Here is a 15615-nt window from a genome sequence, read left to right on the forward strand (position 1 = left end):
TATCTAACCTCTTTTTCTCTCTCCTCTCTCTACTCTCTCCTCTGTCTGTCTCTATCTCTATCTAACCTCTTTTTCTATCTCCTCTCTACTCTCTCCTCTGTCTGTCTCTATCTCTATCTAACCTCTTTCTCTCTCCTCTCTCTACTCTCTCCTCTATCTCTATCTAACCTCTTTTTCTCTCTTCTCTCTCTACTCTCTCCTCTGTCTGTCTCTATCTCTATCTAACCTCTTCCCTCTCCCTCTCTCTCCTCTCTCTCCTCTCTCTATCTAACCTCTTTTTCTCTCTTCTCTCTCTACTCTCTCCTCTGTCTGTCTCTATCTCTATCTACCCTCTCTCCTCTCTCTACCCTCTCTCCTCTCTCTACCCTCTCCCTCTCTCCTCTCTCTACCCTCTCTCCTCTCTCTACCCTCTCCTCTCTCTACCCTCTCTCCTCTCTCCCTCTCTCCTCTCTCTACCCTCTCTCCTCTCTCTACCCTCTCTCCTCTCTCTACCCTCTCTCCTCTCTCTACCCTCTCTCCTCTCTCTACCCTCTCCCTCTCTCCTCTCTCTACCCTCTCTCCTCTCTCTACCCTCTCTCCTCTCTCTACCCTCTCCCTCTCTCCTCTCTCTACCCTCTCTCCTCTCTCTACCCTCTCTCCTCTCTCTACCCTCTCCCTCTCTCCTCTCTCTACCCTCTCTCCTCTCTCTACCCTCTCTCTACCCTCTCCCTCTCTCCTCTCTCTACCCTCTCCTCTCTCTACTCTCTACTCTGTCTGTCTCTATCTCTATCTAACCTCTTTTTCTCTCTCCTCTCTCTACTCTCTCCTCTGTCTGTCTCTATCTCTATCTAACCTCTTTTTCTCTCTCCTCTCTCTACTCTCTCCTCTGTCTGTCTCTATCTCTATCTAACCTCTTCCCTCTCCCTCTCTCTCCCTCTCTCTACTCTCTCCTCTGTCTGTCTCTATCTCTATCTAACCTCTTCCTCTCCCTCTCTCTACTCTCTCCTCTGTCTGTCTCTATCTCTATCTAACCTCTTCCCTCTCCCTCTCTCTCCTCTCTCTACTCTCTACTCTGTCTGTCTCTATCTCTATCTAACCTCTTTTTCTCTCTCCTCTCTCTACTCTCTCCTCTGTCTGTCTCTATCTCTATCTAACCTCTTCCCTCTCTCCTCTCTCTACTCTCTACTCTGTCTGTCTCTATCTCTATCTAACCTCTCTTTCCCTCTCCCTCTCTCCTCTCTCTACCCTCTCTCCTCTCTCTACCCTCTCTCCTCTCTCTACCCTCTCTCCTCTCTCTACCCTCTCCTCTCTCTACCCTCTCTCCTCTCTCCCTCTCTCCTCTCTCTACCCTCTCTCCTCTCTCTACCCTCTCTCCTCTCTCTACCCTCTCTCCTCTCTCTACCCTCTCCCTCTCTCCTCTCTCTACCCTCTCTCCCTCTCTCTACCCTCTCTCCTCTCTCTACCCTCTCCCTCTCTCCTCTCTCTACCCTCTCTCTCTCTCTCTACCCTCTCTCCTCTCTCTACCCTCTCCCTCTCTCCTCTCTCTACCCTCTCTCCTCTCTCTACCCTCTCTCTACCCTCTCCCTCTCTCCTCTCTCTACCCTCTCCTCTCTCTACTCTCTACTCTGTCTGTCTCTATCTCTATCTAACCTCTTTCCCTCTCCCTCTCTCCTCTCTCTACCCTCTCTCCTCTCTCTACCCTCTCTCCTCTCTCTACCCTCTCCTCTCTCTACCCTCTCCCTCTCTCCTCTCTCTACTCTCTCTACTCTCTACTCTGTCTGTCTCTATCTCTATCTCTATCTAACCTCTTTCCCTCTCCCTCTCTCCTCTCTATACCCTCTCTCCTCTCTCTACTCTCTCCTCTGTCTGTCTCTATCTCTATCTAACCTCTTTTTCTCTCTCCTCTCTCTACTCTCTCCTCTGTCTGTCTCTATCTCTATCTAACCTCTTCCCTCTCCCTCTCTCTCCTCTCTCTACTCTCTCCTCTGTCTGTCTCTATCTCTATCTAACCTCTTCCCTCTCTCTCCTCTCTCTACTCTCTACTCTGTCTGTCTCTATCTCTATCTAACCTCTTTTTCTCTCTCCTCTCTCTACTCTCTTTTCTGTCTGTCTCTATCTCTATCTAACCTCTTTCTCTCTCCTCTCTCTACTCTCTCCTCTGTCTGTCTCTATCTCTATCTAACCTCTTTTTCTCTCTCCTCTCTCTACTCTCTCCTCTGTCTGTCTCTATCTCTATCTAACCTCTTCCCTCTCCCTCTCTCTCCTCTCTCTACTCTCTCCTCTGTCTGTCTCTATCTCTATCTAACCTCTTCCCTCTCCCTCTCTCTACTCTCTCCTCTGTCTGTCTCTATCTCTATCTAACCTCTTCCCTCTCTCTCCTCTCTCTACTCTCTACTCTGTCTGTCTCTATCTCTATCTAACCTCTTTTTCTCTCTCCTCTCTCTACTCTCTTTTCTGTCTGTCTCTATCTCTATCTAACCTCTTCCCTCTCTCCTCTCTCTCCTCTCTACTCTGTCTGTCTCTATCTCTATCTAACCTCTTTCCCTCTCCCTCTCTCCTCTCTATACCCTCTCTCCTCTCTCTACTCTCTCCTCTGTCTGTCTCTATCTCTATCTAACCTCTTTCTCTCTCCTCTCTACTCTCTCCTCTGTCTGTCTCTATCTCTATCTAACCTCTTCCCTCTCCCTCTCTCTCCTCTCTCTACTCTCTACTCTGTCTGTCTCTATCTCTATCTAACCTCTTCCCTCTCCCTCTCTCTCCCCTCTCTACTCTCTCCTCTGTCTGTCTCTATCTAACCTCTTTTTCTCTCTCCTCTCTCTACTCTGTCTGTCTCTATCTCTATCTAACCTCTTTTTCTCTCTCCTCTCTCTACTCTGTCTGTCTCTATCTCTATCTAACCTCTTTTTCTCTCTCCTCTCTCTACTCTGTCTGTCTCTATCTCTATCTAACCTCTTTCTCTCTCCTCTCTCTACTCTCTCCTCTATCTCTATCTAACCTCTTTTTCTCTCTCCTCTCTCTACTCTCTCCTCTGTCTGTCTCTATCTCTATCTAACCTCTTCCCTCTCCCTCTCTCTCCTCTCTCTCCTCTCTCTATCTAACCTCTTTTTCTCTCTCCTCTGTCTGTCTCTATCTCTATCTAACCTCTTTTTCTCTCTCCTCTCTCTACTCTCTCCTCTGTCTGTTTCTATCTCTATCTAACCTCTTTTTCTCTCTCCTCTCTCTACTCTCTCCTCTGTCTGTCTCTATCTCTATCTAACCTCTTCCCTCTCCCTCTCTCTCCTCTCTCTACTCTCTCCTCTGTCTGTCTCTATCTCTATCTAACCTCTTCCCTCTCCCTCTCTCTACTCTCTCCTCTGTCTGTCTCTATCTCTATCTAACCTCTTCCCTCTCCCTCTCCCTCTCTCTCCTCTCTCTACTCTCTACTCTGTCTGTCTCTATCTCTATCTAACCTCTTTTTCTCTCTCCTCTCTCTACTCTCTCCTCTGTCTGTCTCTATCTCTATCTAACCTCTTCCCTCTCTACTCTCTACTCTGTCTGTCTCTATCTCTATCTAACCTCTTTCCCTCTCCCTCTCTCCTCTCTATACCCTCTCTCCTCTCTCTACTCTCTCCTCTGTCTGTCTCTATCTCTATCTAACCTCTTCCCTCTCCCTCTCTCTCCTCTCTCTCCTCTCTACTCTGTCTGTCTCTATCTCTATCTAATCTCTTTCCCTCTCCCTCTCTCCTCTCTATACCCTCTCTCCTCTCTCTACTCTCTCCTCTGTCTGTCTCTATCTCTATCTAACCTCTTCGCTCTCCCTCTCTCCTCTCTACTCTCTCCTCTGTCTGTCTCTATCTCTATCTAATCTCTCTCCTCTCTACTCTCTCCTCTGTCTGTCTCTATCTCTATCTAACCTCTTTCTCTTTCCTCTCTCTACTCTCTCCTCTGTCTATCTCTATCTAACCTCTTCCCTCTCTCTCCTCTCTCTACTCTCTCCTCTGTCTGTCTCTATCTCTATCTAACCTCTTCCCTCTCCCTCTCTCTCCTCTCTCTACTCTCTACTCTGTCTGTCTCTATCTCTATCTAACCTCTTTCCCTCTCCCTCTCTCCTCTCTATACCCTCTCTATACCCTCTCTCTACTCTCTCCTCTGTCTGTCTCTATCTCTACCTAACCTCTTCCCTCTCCCTCTCTCTCCTCTCTCTACTCTCTACTCTGTCTGTCTCTATCTCTATCTAACCTCTTTCCCTCTCCCTCTCTCCTCTCTATACCCTCTCTCCTCTCTCTACTCTCTCCTCTGTCTGTCTCTATCTCTATCTAACCTCTTCCCTCTCCCTCTCTCCTCTCTACTCTCTCCTCTGTCTGTCTCTATCTCTATCTAACCTCTTTTTCTCTCTCCTCTCTCTACTCTCTCCTCTGTCTGTCTCTATCTCTATCTAACATCTTCCCTCCTCCTCTCTCTCCTCTCTCTACTCTCTACTCTGTCTGTCTCTATCTCTATCTAACCTCTTTTTCTCTCTCCTCTCTCCTCTGTCTGTCTCTATCTCTATCTAACTTCTTCCCTCTCCCTCTATCTCCTCTCTCTACTCTCTACTCTGTCTGTCTCTATCTCTATCTAACCTCTTTTTCTCTCTCCTCTCTACTCTCTCCTCTGTCTGTCTCTATCTCTATCTAACCTCTTTCTCTCTCCTCTCTCTACTCTCTCCTCTGTCTGTCTCTATCTCTTTCTAACCTCTTCCCTCTCCCTCTTTCTCCTCTCTCTACTCTCTCCTCTGTCTGTCTCTATCTCTATCTAACCTCTTCCCTCTCCCTCTCTCCTCTCTACTCTCTCCTCTGTCTGTCTCTATCTCTATCTAACCTCTTTCTCTCTCCTCTCTCTACTCTCTCCTCTGTCTGTCTCTATCTCTATCTAACCTCTTTTTCTCTCTCCTCTCTCTACTCTCTCCTCTGTCTGTCTCTATCTCTATCTAACCTCTTCCCTCTCCCTCTCTCTCCTCTCTCTACTCTCTCCTCTGTCTGTCTCTATCTCTATCTAACCTCTTCCCTCTCCCTCTCGCTCCTCTCTACTCTCTCCTCTGTATGTCTCTATCTCTATCTAACCTCTTTCCCTCTCCCTCTCTCCTCTCTATACCCTCTCTCCTCTCTCTACTCTCTCCTCTGTCTGTCTCTATCTCTATCTAACCTCTTCCCTCTCCCTCTCGCTCCTCTCTACTCTCTACTCTGTCTGTCTCTATCTCTATCTAACCTCTTCCCTCTCCCTCTCGCTCCTCTCTACTCTCTCCTCTGTCTGTCTCTATCTCTATCTAACCTCTTCCCTCTCCCTCTCTCCTCTCTACTCTCTCCTCTGTCTGTCTCTATCTCTATCTAACCTCTTCCCTCTCCCTCTCGCTCCTCTCTACTCTCTCCTCTGTCTGTCTCTATCTCTATCTAACCTCTTCCCTCGCTCCTCTCTACTCTCTCCTCTGTCTGTCTCTATCGCTATCTAACCTCTTTCTCTCTCCTCTCTCTCCTCTCTCTCCTCTCTCCTCTGTCTGTCTCTATCTCTATCTAACCTCTTCCCTCTCTCTCTCCTCTCTCTACTCTCTCCTCTGTCTGTCTCTATCTCTATCTAACCTCTTCCCTCTCCCTCTCTCCTCTCTACTCTCTCCTCTGTCTGTCTCTATCTCTATCTAACCTCTTCCCTCTCCCTCTCTCTCCTCTCTCTACTCTCTCCTCTGTCTGTCTCTATCTCTATCTAACCTCTTCCCTCTCCCTCTCGCTCCTCTCTCTCCTCTCTCCTCTGTCTGTCTCTATCTCTATCTAACCTCTCCCCTCTCTCCTCTCTCTCCTCTCTCCTCTGTCTGTCTCTATCTCTATCTAACCTCTTTCCCTCTCCCTCTCTCCTCTCTATACCCTCTCTCCTCTCTCTACTCTCTCCTCTGTCTGTCTCTATCTCTATCTAACCTCTTTCCCTCTCTTCTCTCTCTCTCCTCTACAGAGAGTGCGTAACGAGGGCCTCTCTAGTGGGACCCTGTCCAAGTCCTCGTCCTCTGGGATGCAGAGCTGTGGAGAGGAGGAGGGTGAGGAGGGGGCCGACTCTGTACCCCTACCACCCCCCATGGCCATCCAGCAACACAGCCTACTGCAGCCTGACGCACAGGACGACAAGGTAAGGGTTAGGGGAGAGGGGAGGTCGAGAATAGGTCATCCTGACTCTCAGGAGGGTAAGGTGGAGGGGTGGAGAGGGGGGTAAAAGAAAAGAGAGCCGAGATCAACTGGTAGACGCATCAAAAATGACAGATTGGTTTATAACCAGTAACAACCCTAAACTACCCCCATTTCAACTACCCTTCATTTGGGAAAGAAGACTGATAATAATATTTGATTAATTCAATGTTTTTTGTTGTTGTTAATAAAAATAGTACAAAATGTGCCCTTGAACAAGGCACTTCACCCTAATTGCTTCTGTAAGTCTCTCTGGATAAGAGTGTCTACTAAATGACTACAATGTAAATCGAAGATCTCCCACCCAGCGAACTCATCCTTTCTGTTACGGTTTCTCTCTCCTATGATTTAGTCATGAGTTTGATTCTTTTGTTATTATATTCTACAGACAAACATTACATAAATTTGAGTTAGTTTTCTTATCACGTCCTTCTTAGCAGGGGCCATAATTCACAAAACGTCTCAGAGTAAGAGTGCTGATCTGGGATTGGGTCCCTTCTCTTATTCATTACGATGAAAGGCAGAACTGATCCTACTCGGAGACTCTTTGTGAATACAGGCCTCGATGAAAATTGATTATGAAACATTGAGGCTGCTATTGGAATAGAAATGCAAGGAAATGCATCAGTTACTATTGCCGTCGTGGATTCACCTTTTCTTGGCACAGCAGCGTTTTTCTCTGACACTAATTTGTGTTTCTCTTTTTGTTTTTGTTTCCGACTGTATCGTTGGTTTGCTGTCTGTTTACTGTTTACCATGCTATAGCATTACCTTGATTTATGTCCTGTCTTTGCTTTGTCTCAGTTTCCATACCTCTCCATCTCCTGAAACAATCCTTCCATCTCTCTCTCTCCCTCCTCTTCCCTCGATACTTCAGTTCTCTCTCCTCTCTCTCACACTCTCTCTCCTCTCTCTCACTCTCTCTCCTCTCTCTGTTCCCCCTATCGGTAACTGTACTATAGACGTAGTTGCTGTTTTTCTTCCAGTTCTTCTTATGAAAGTTAGTTGAAGGACAACAGATGTAGAGGTTTTACGCCGTTCCTGTCTTTCTAGGTTTCTCTCTGAGGAAAAGGACACTCTTCCAAACGTCTCTCTCTCTCTCTCTTTTATTCTGCCTACCTTACTCTCGCTTGCTCTCTCAGCCTCTCTTCTACGCCCAAATGTGCTCACTCTCTGCTCTCAGTATCTGCAGGGCTTTATTCAACTATAGAATTACTCCCCCTCTCCATCTTTAGTTTCTAGTTTGGATTATTTTACATTTTATCATCATCAAGACTAGTTCCTTCAAAAAACGACATTACGTTTTATTATGCACTTTTACATTTAAAAATATATATATTTATCTGCCTCGTTGCCTGGTAACTCCTCCGTTTGTTGCGTGATTGCACCCTCAGAATAACTCGGAGGCACATGCAGAGCTGAGTAGGTAGAAGTCTCTAGACGCTGATGCAAGGTCAGTTTTGCGTTCTTTCACACTATTCCGGATCAAATTGGTGCAAACTGATCCTAGATCTGTACCTAAGGGCAACGTCTTGCGTTGGGAACACTCGTACAGACAAACCGATGACTCAGACCCCCCTTACTCCCTCCTCCTCACCCCTCCTCACCCGTCTTCACCCCCTGTGTGCGTTAACCCCATTGCACCGTGTGATTAATTGGCACCTACTGTAAGCCCTGGCGTGGCCAGAGGTTGCAGCCCAACACCCCATCACACACAGACCCTTAGTGGGGCACAGCACAGTCTGGAGACAGCACAGCAAGGGTGAGACTCTCATACACTTTATTGTCCCTCCTTTCTTTATCAATGTCCTTCTGCAGTGTACAGTTCATATTTAACTCATCTCACATCTTTATTTTCTATTCTCTGATTCTTTAAAGCTCATATCTTACGCTTAACATCTCTTTTTTCTCTTTCAAGGGCCAGTTCCAGTTCATTATCGTTTATACACGTTTTCCAATTCCCTTATTATTATTATTATAATGATTTCACATCTCATACACTTTCTCTTTATTACATCTCCTAGCATTAACCTCATTTACAGTCTCTTACACTTTCTTTTTTACATCTCCTAACATTAACCTCTCTCATTTACACTCTCTTACACTTTCTTTATTACATCTCCTAACATTAACCTCTCTCATTTACACTCTCTTACACTTTCTTTATTACATCTCCTAACATTAACCTCTCTCATTTACACTCTCTTACACTTTCTTTTTTACTTATTTTTTACTTTTAGTTTCTCACTTGCACACCTGTGTAACCTCTTTCCTGCTCTTGTTTTTCAATGTCATAGATTTGACCTCGTTCCTAGGAGACTCATTGCAGACTGTTTCCCCTTTTATCACGTTAAGCACTTTCTTTTAGTGATCATAGATTCACTTTACCCTTCAACTTCATATCAGAACCTCTTTCTTGTTCTGGTCAACATTGGATCATTCATTGAGAGCAGCGGATCAAAAATACAACCATAACGGTAACATTGTAGAGGGACGTCATGGTAAACAAACCAACATCCGACTTAGACATCACCAACATACAGGCTACATGCCTCAGGAGTATTTGGGGATCTATCCAGAAGAAAAAAATGTTTTCTTAAATTGTCTTTTCAGTAGTTTTGGGTCCATCTCTCCAGATGAAATGTTTTGAATTTTCTCCCTTGAAAGGGTGTTCCACAAGTGAACTTTTATTGATTGGTTGTTTGATGGATAACTGAACAGGAATGGTATTAAATGAAGCCAAATCATGTAGTAAGACTACGCTGAGGGGAATATGTTAACACCTTTCTCCCTGCATCCCTGTCCAGAGCTCCTCCCGTCTGTCCGTCCGGCCGTGCAGTTCTGAGACGCCCAGCGCAGCAGAGCTGGTGAGCGCCATCGAGGAACTGGTCAAGAGCAAGATGGTGAGGACTATGGCTGTGGTGGTCATAACATTTTGTCAGCCGGTTATTGTCATGCAAAAGACTGCCGTTCTCACGGTAATTGTCCGTTCATTAATATGCAGTGCATTCGGAAAGTATTCAGACCCCTTGACTTTTTCCACATTTTGTTACATTACAGCCTTATTCTGAAATTGATTCAATTGTTGTTTTTTCTCATCAATCGACACACAATACCCCATAAGGACAAAGCAAAAACAGATGTTTAAAAACAGTTGCAAATGTATTAAATATAAATAAGTATTCAGACCCTTTACTCAGAACTTTGTTGAAGCACCTTTGACAGCGATTACAGCCTCAAGTCTTTTTAGGTATGACACTACAAACTTGGCACACCTGTATTTGGGGAGTTTCTCACATTCTTCTCTGCAGATCCTCTCAAGCTCTGTCAGGTTGGATGGGGAGCGTTGCTGCACAGCTATTTTCAGGTTTCTCCAGAGATGTTTGATCGGGTTCAAGTCCGGGTTTGTTCATTTAGCAGACAAGACATGTGTATGTCCTGTGCCATTATTATATACAGTGGGGCAAAAAAGTATTTACTCAGCCACCAATTGTGCAAGTTCTCCGACTTAAAAAGATGAGAGAGGCCTAATTTTGCACGCCCAATTTTTCAGTTTTTGATTTGTTAAAAAAGATTGAAATATCCAATAAATGTTGTTCCACTTCATGATTGTGTCCCACTTGTTGTTGATTCTTCACAAAAAAATACAGTTTTATATCTTTATGTTTGAAGCCTGAAATGTGGCAAAAGGTCACAAAGTTCAACGGGGCCGAATACTTTCGCAAGGCACTGTACACATACACACACAAATATACATATACACACGCACGCACATACATACACACACATATATATATATATATATATATATATATATATATATACACACGCACACATACATACACACACGCACATATACATACACACACACACATATACATACACACACAAATACACATGTACATATATATATATATACACACACACAGGGAGGCATTGTCTCGTTTACAATCTACCTCTTTCTTTCTCCCTCTCTTTCTCTCTCCCTCTTTCTCTCACTCTCTCTCCAGGCTCTAGAGGACAGGCCTAGCTCTCTCTCAGTAGATCACGGGGACAGCAGCTCTCCCTCCTTCAACCCCTCTGACAACTCCCTCCTCTCATCCTCCTCTCCCATCGATGAGATGGAAGAGCGCAAGACTGGCTTCCTCAAGCGACGGCAGTATGTACTGGATTGATAGATGTATTGGTTATAAGGTGTTAAAGCAATTCCATTTGTTTCCAACATGGATCACTAGCACTTTCGGTAACTCACTCTCTCTCGCTCAATGTTAGTGTCCATATTAGGACAAACTTAGTCTCAGCACCATTTGACTGAAGCTATCGTAATATGGACACTGTACACTGAAAGTCATTTTATTCGTTTGACACTCTTGTTTAAGACATGTTACTGACCCTCTCTCTCTGTCTCTCTCTGTCTCTCTCTCTGTATAGTTATGTGTTGTTGGAGCTGGTAGAGACAGAGAGGGACTACGTCAGAGACCTGGGCCTGGTGGTGGAGGTGAGTCCAAACACATTACTTCCTCCCTCCCTCTGACCTCACTTCCTCTTCCTCTAGAGTTAATTGATGTTCGTGTGTGTGTGTGTGTGTGTGTGTGTGTGTGTGTGTGTGTGTGTGTGTGTGTGTGTGTGTGTGTGTGTGTGTGTGTGTGTGTGTGTGTTTCAGAGCTATATGACTCGGATGAAGGAGGAAGGGGTACCAGACGATATGAAGGGAAAAGACAAGATAGTCTTTGGAAACATCCACCAGATCTACGACTGGCACAGAGAGTATGACATACACACCCACACACACACACACACACACACAACATATAATGGATATGCCTTGCTAACCCTCTCTCTTTCTCTCTGTAGTTTCTTCATGGGCGAGTTAGAGAAGTGTCTGGAAGACCCTGACCGACTTGGAGCTCTGTTCGTCAAACATGTGAGTGATTGACTGTTGCTGTGTGAGTGAGTGAGTGAGTGAGTGAGTGAGTGAGTGAGTGAGTGAGTGAGTGAGTGAGTGAGTGAGTGAGTGAGTGAGTGAGTGAGTGAGTGAGTGAGTGAGTGAGTGAGTGAGTGAGTGAGTGTGTGTGTGTATATATCTACAGTATCCTAACCCTGTGTGTGTGTGTGTGTTCGGTCTTCAGGAGCGGAGGCTCCACATGTACATAGTGTACTGTCAGAACAAGCCCAAGTCGGAACACATCGTGTCAGAGTACATCGACACCTACTTCGAGGACCTGAAACAACGTCTCGGTCAGCGTCTCCAGATCACTGACCTCCTCATCAAACCCGTCCAGAGAATCATGAAGTACCAACTACTGCTCAAGGTAGGTAGAGTGGGTGGGTCTGTGTGTGTTTTCAACATCGTCTTGTGATGATTGTAAGTCTGCTAAATGACTATAATGTAATGTAAATGTTAGGGAACTAAGTGCTGTACATTATCATGTTCTTAGTTGTCCAGCAGCGGATGCTAAATCACACCCATTTCTTAGCCGTACCAGGGGGCCCAGTATCGAATCAGTTTGTTACCTTACTCTAACATGTTGTCTTATCATTGGGTAATCATTATCTTTCACCTTTTGGTAATATCAAATATGTGTCTGGTTTTGTTCGTAGGACTTCCTCAAATTTTCTAAAAAGGCAGGGTTGGATTCAGTAGAGTTGGAGGTGAGGAAGAGAGGACACTGTCTTTCCTGTAGTCTTTTCATTTTCTTTTATACATTTTTATACTATATTTTATTTCCTTAACCATGTGTTTTTTTAACCCATTGTGTGTGTGTGTGTGTGTGTGTGTGTGTGTGTGTGTGTGTGTGTGTGTGTGTGTGTGGCCTACAGAAAGGAGTTGAGATCATGTGCATCGTACCAAAGAGATGCAACGATATGATGAACGTGGGGCGACTCCAAGGATTTGACGTAAGATCACCCTGACATTAAATAGTTACACAACAAAACAGAATATCAAACATTTAAAGACTTAAGAATAGATCAATCAACCCACCAATTTCACATGGTCTTATTTTCTGTCCTTCCTCTCTGCCCTCCTCTGTCTCCCTTATCGTTTTCGTTCTTCACCTCTTCTTACATTTTGCTACTCACTTTTGTTTCCTACTTTCTTTCTTTATTTCGCCTTCCTCCGCCCTCCAGGGTAAGATTGTGGCCCAGGGTCGTCTGCTGCTCCAGGACACCTTCATGGTATCAGACCCCGAGGGAGGAGGAGGGAGAATGAGGGAGAGAAGGGTCTTCCTCTTTGAACAGATTGTCATCTTCAGCGAGCCACTGGACAAGAAGAGAGGCTTCTCCATGCCTGGCTTCCTATACAAGAACAGCATCAAGGTATCGTCTATAGATCCTATGGAAATGTGTATTTAATTCCAAGCAACAACACAGTTTCTCTCCTTTTCTTTCCCTTAATATTTTTTTTCTGCGTTTTTCTGCATCGAAAGACAATGTAAGCCTTGAGTGCTGTATCCATCCCTCAATGTAAGCCTTGAGTGCTGTATCCATCCCTCAATGTAAGCCTTGAGTGCTGTATCCATCCCTCAATGTAAGCCTTGAGTGCTGTATCCAACCCTCAATGTAAGCCTTGAGTGCTGTATCCAACCCTCAATGTAAGCCTTGAGTGCTGTATCCAACCCTCAATGTAAGCCTTGAGTGCTGTATCCAACCCTCAATGTAAGCCTTGAGTGCTGTATCCATCCCTCAATGTAAGCCTTGAGTGCTGTATCCAACCCTCAATGTAAGCCTTGAGTGCTGTATCCATCCCTCAATGTAAGCCTTGAGTGCTGTATCCAACCCTCAATGTAAGCCTTGAGTGCTGTATCCAACCCTCAATGTAAGCCTTGAGTGCTGTATCCATCCTCAATGTAAGCCTTGAGTGCTGTATCCATCCTCAATGTAAGCCTTGAGTGCTGTATCCATCCCTCAATGTAAGCCTTGAGTGCTGTATCCATCCTCAATGTAAGCCTTGAGTGCTGTATCCAACCCTCAATGTAAGCCTTGAGTGCTGTATCCAACCCTCAATGTAAGCCTTGAGTGCTGTATCCAACCCTCAATGTAAGCCTTGAGTGCTGTATCCATCCCTCAATGTAAGCCTTGAGTGCTGTATCCAACCCTCAATGTAAGCCTTGAGTGCTGTATCCAACCCTCAATGTAAGCCTTGAGTGCTGTATCCAACCCTCAATGTAAGCCTTGAGTGCTGTATCCAACCCTCAATGTAAGCCTTGAGTACTGTATCCATCCCTCAATGTAAGCCTTGAGTGCTGTATCCAACCCTCAATGTAAGCCTTGAGTGCTGTATCCAACCCTCAATGTAAGCCTTGAGTGCTGTATCCAACCCTCAATGTAAGCCTTGAGTGCTGTATCCAACCCTCAATGTAAGCCTTGAGTGCTGTATCCAACCCTCAATGTAAGCCTTGAGTGCTGTATCCAACCCTCAATGTAAGCCTTGAGTGCTGTATCCATCCTCAATGTAAGCCTTGAGTGCTGTATCCAACCCTCAATGTAAGCCTTGAGTGCTGTATCCAACCCTCAATGTAAGCCTTGAGTGCTGTATCCAACCCTCAATGTAAGCCTTGAGTGCTGTATCCAACCCTCAATGTAAGCCTTGAGTGCTGTATCCAACCCTCAATGTAAGCCTTGAGTGCTGTATCCAACCCTCAATGTAAGCCTTGAGTGCTGTATCCAACCCTCAATGTAAGCCTTGAGTGCTGTATCCAACCCTCAATGTAAGCCTTGAGTGCTGTATCCATCCCTCAATGTAAGCCTTGAGTGCTGTATCCAACCCTCAATGTAAGCCTTGAGTGCTGTATCCAACCCTCAATGTAAGCCTTGAGTGCTGTATCCAACCCTCAATGTAAGCATTGAGTGCTGTATCCAACCCTCAATGTAAGCCTTGAGTGCTGTATCCAACCCTCAATGTAAGCCTTGAGTGCTGTATCCAACCCTCAATGTAAGCCTTGAGTGCTGTATCCAACCCTCAATGTAAGCATTGAGTGCTGTATCCAACCCTCAATGTAAGCCTTGAGTGCTGTATCCAATGTACCTCAATGTCTTGATGAAGGTGTGTTAACTCTTTCTTTCTGCCTCTATTCCTCTCTCTCTTCAGATCGGTTGTCTGGGGTTGGAGGACAGTGTGGACGGTGACCCCTGTAAGTTTATGTTGACCTCTCGGGTGACCAATAGCAGCGTAGACTCCTTCGTCCTCCACTCCTCCCACCTGGGAGTGCGTCAGGTCTGGACCCTTCAGATCAGCCAGATACTGGAGAGCCAACGCAACTTCCTCAACGGTACACGCACTCACATAAACCCTTTGCCTAACTCATTCCAAAATAGTCCATTTTGAAATGTTGTGGTTTGTGATGTAGCCAAAATAAATACTGCAAAGGTTAATATTTTGTTCAATCTCTGTCCCTCTCTTTCTCACTCTCTCTCCAGCTCTGACCTCCCCTATAGAGTACCAGAGGATCCTTGTAGAGGCTAGCGACGGACCATGTCTACCCAGCAGCGACGCTCCGTCAGTGGGGAGCGTCATGCCCAGTGTGGCCCCTGTTGGAGGTCTACAGGGTGTGCCTCTCACTGGTCCCCTCGGTGTAGGTAGTCCCCTCGTTGGAGGTGGTCCCCAGGGCGGAGCTGGCTCCTCCAGGAGGCCCTCCAGGATCCCTCAGCCCTCCCGCCTGCCCCAGCCCCTGCGACACCCACACCACCCGGGGCCGCAGACCCAGACGGCCCCAACAAGATGTCAGGTAGGCATGGCCTTTCCCAGTATTACAGAGGGTGTGTGTGTTGACATTTCCCTGGTTAAGATGTTTCCCTCCCTTCACTCAGTTTTGCTCACTTGTGATTCAGGCTCCTCCCCTCGTCTCCCCCCTCATTCCTCGCTCCCTCACGCCGTCTCAGCAAACCCTGGGTCGCAGGCTCTAGCGGGGGGGGTGAGGGACACGAGGGAGGCCCAGCGTGGGGTGAGGGTCCAGGGGGGCAGTCCCCAGGGCAAGCGCACGTTCTCGGCCTCAACCGACCAGCCCCCTCCCATCCCCCCTATTCCCCGGGCCAGTGTGGCCCCTCTCTCTGGGCCCGTGCTTCTTTCCACCCCCAGCAAGCCTCGCCCGGGCACCGTCTCCCCCATGGCCTCCCCCCTGGCAACTCCCGCCTTTGGGAAAGACGCCCTCCCGCCTCCCCCTCCCAGCCCTGGCCTGAAGTCTGGCTCTGGCTCCTTCTGGAGCTCCATGCCTGGTTCTCCAGCCAGTCGGCCCGGCTCCTTCACCTTCCCAGGGGAGACAGGAGAGACCATGGGGAGGCAGAACCAAAACACGTTCCAGACCTCCTCTCAGTCCGCGACAGGCTCCCACAGACACTCCACCCACAGCAAGGAGGCGGACCGCATGAGTACGTGCTCATCCACCAGCGAGCAGTCCACCCAGAGCAACGGGGTAAGAGATGTACCCGCTGCCCAGGCTTCAGTGCGGCCTAGTGC

At 46.5% G+C, this 15615-nt stretch overlaps 1 pseudogene; it reads left to right on the top strand.

Annotated features, from left to right (window-relative positions):
- LOC115128801 (triple functional domain protein-like) overlaps positions 1-15615 on the top strand; it is a 141183-nt pseudogene that overhangs the window by 116743 nt on the left and 8825 nt on the right.

Source organism: Oncorhynchus nerka, linkage group LG4, assembly GCF_034236695.1.
Source record: "Oncorhynchus nerka isolate Pitt River linkage group LG4, Oner_Uvic_2.0, whole genome shotgun sequence".
Classification (NCBI taxonomy): domain Eukaryota; kingdom Metazoa; phylum Chordata; class Actinopteri; order Salmoniformes; family Salmonidae; genus Oncorhynchus; species Oncorhynchus nerka.